Source organism: Ailuropoda melanoleuca, chromosome 6, assembly GCF_002007445.2.
Source record: "Ailuropoda melanoleuca isolate Jingjing chromosome 6, ASM200744v2, whole genome shotgun sequence".
Classification (NCBI taxonomy): domain Eukaryota; kingdom Metazoa; phylum Chordata; class Mammalia; order Carnivora; family Ursidae; genus Ailuropoda; species Ailuropoda melanoleuca.
Window position 1 is genome coordinate 25,144,468 of NC_048223.1, and position 2,205 is coordinate 25,146,672.

The following is a 2,205-nucleotide window of genomic DNA, read 5'->3' on the forward strand; positions in this document are numbered from 1 at the left end:
CCTTCCACAGTTGGGGGTCCCAAGGGTGATGCCCAATGAACATCCCGCTCCCAAACTCTCTGAGTCCACTCTCCAGGGAGCCCAGCCCAGGAAACAGAGATCGTTCACGTACAAGTTAACGCTCCTTTTTTTTTTTTTTTTTTTTTAAGATTTTATTTATTTGACAGCCAGCCAGAGAGAGAGGGAACACAAGCAGGGGGAGTGGGAGAGGAAGAAGCAGGCTCCCAGCGGAGGAGCCTGATGCGGGGCTTGATCCCATAATGCCGGGATCACGCCCTGAACCGAAGGCAGAGGCTTACCGACTGAGCCACCCAGGCGCCCCCAAGTTAACGCTCCTAACGCATAAAAATACTGCGCACTAGTGTTTGCTTCGGCAACACACGTGCTAGAGCTGGAACGATGCAGAGAAGATTCGCCTGGTCCCCGCACAGATTCGTGAAGCGTTCCATGTTTTTTAAAACACAGCTATGCACTATAGTTTTATGTCCACAGGACAATTATAAAATCAATTGCTAAAATGCTGATTCACTGCTTATAGCGCCAGGAAATTCCTTCAGTCCCCAGTGTGCATCTTCGTGTACATCGTGTGGAGAGAAAAAGTCCGATGAGGTAGTTAATATCATCCCTCTTTACAGATGAGGCGAGCAAGAGTCAGTGAGGACAAGCAATTTGCCCAACATGGCACAACTTATGGCAGAGCCAGAATTTGAGCCCGGACAGGCTGGTTCCCAGAATCTGTGCTCTCAGGCACCACACTCACCTTCCTCTCAGTACTTTGTCTCTGGACTGTTCCTTCCTGTAGGGCTAGGGCATGAGACTGTGTCCCAATCTCAAAAACTATCAGGGTCAGGAAGGTGAAAAATAATAATAAGTGTAAGAATATCAGAGAAAAGGATAGCACAAACTTGAATATAGATGGCAAATCTCCAAGTAAAAATTTTTAAACTTAAAAATACGATTCTCATGGGGCGCCTGGGTGGCTCAGTCAGTTAAGCATCTTCCATCAGCTCAGGTCCTGGGATTGAGCCCTACTTCAGGCTCCCTGCATGGCCAGGAGCCTGCTTCTCCCTCTGTCTGTACCCCCCACTCCTGCTCGCTCACTGTCCAAACCAATAAATAAAATCTTTTAAAAAGCCAAAAAACAAGCATATGCCAAACATTTGTGTAACTGACTCTATTAGTGTCCTAGGGCTGTTATAATAAATTACCACAAGCCAGACGGCTTAAACCAACAGAACTTTCTCTCACAGTTCTGGGACCAGAAGCCCCAAATCACGGTGTCACCAAGGCTGCATTCCCCCAAAGGTTCGAAGGGAGACTCTTTCCTTGCCTCTCAGCTTCTAGTAACTTTGGCATTTCCATGGCCTCCTCGGCTTGTGGCCACGTCTCTCTGCCCTCTGTCTCCATCTTCATCCTGCAGCCTGTCCCTCCTCTTTCTTTCTGTCTCCTATAAGGACACTTATCGTTGGATTTAAGGCTCACACGGGGGTTCCAGGATGATCTCATCTCAAGATCCTTGATTGTGTTACATTTGCAAGGATCCTTTTTCCAAATAAGGTGACGTTTACAATTTCAGGGATTCGGACAGAACATGTGTTTCTGAGAGCAACCATTCAATCCACTACATGCATTCATGAGGGAACCAGGGTAAAGTAAATTTACAGAAAAAAATTTGAGAAATGGAGGTTTATCTAGTCAGTCAGCAAAGGCATTCTAAGATAGCTTTGCTAAGTTGGAGACAAATCGAATGGTTAATGTATCACAGGGCAATAAAACTGTAACTGTAACCTGGTGTTATCTTTTTCCACAGAAATCTATTCGGACAAAAATCTATAAGTTAGCACATGACTTTACAAATTCCCTAATCGATAGTAAATGGTAAATTAAGCAACGTATATCTTTTAGACCAGCACTCTCTAGTAGAACTTTCTGCAGTGATGGAATATTCTCTATCTGGGCTGTCTGATCCAGGAGCCGCTAGGCGCTAAGGAGCACTTGAAATGTGGCTATTATGGCTGAGAAACTGAGTTTGGAATTTTATTTCATTGTAATTAGAGCTTAAATAGCCACAGGTGGCTAGTCGCTACAATATTGGATGATAAGGCCCCAGAGACCTAATAATGCTTGGCAGGCCCGAGAGACCATGTTCTAATGCAACATTGAAAGGATTTGCTGTCACCTTATTTCCAAGTTTTCATAATTTTT

At 44.9% G+C, this 2,205-nt stretch overlaps 1 pseudogene; it reads left to right on the plus strand.

Moving 5' to 3' along the window:
• The first annotated feature begins 361 nt into the window (after positions 1 to 361).
• On the plus strand, positions 362 to 455 carry LOC117802848 (annotated as a pseudogene).
• Positions 456 to 2,205: the final 1,750 nt, after the last annotated feature.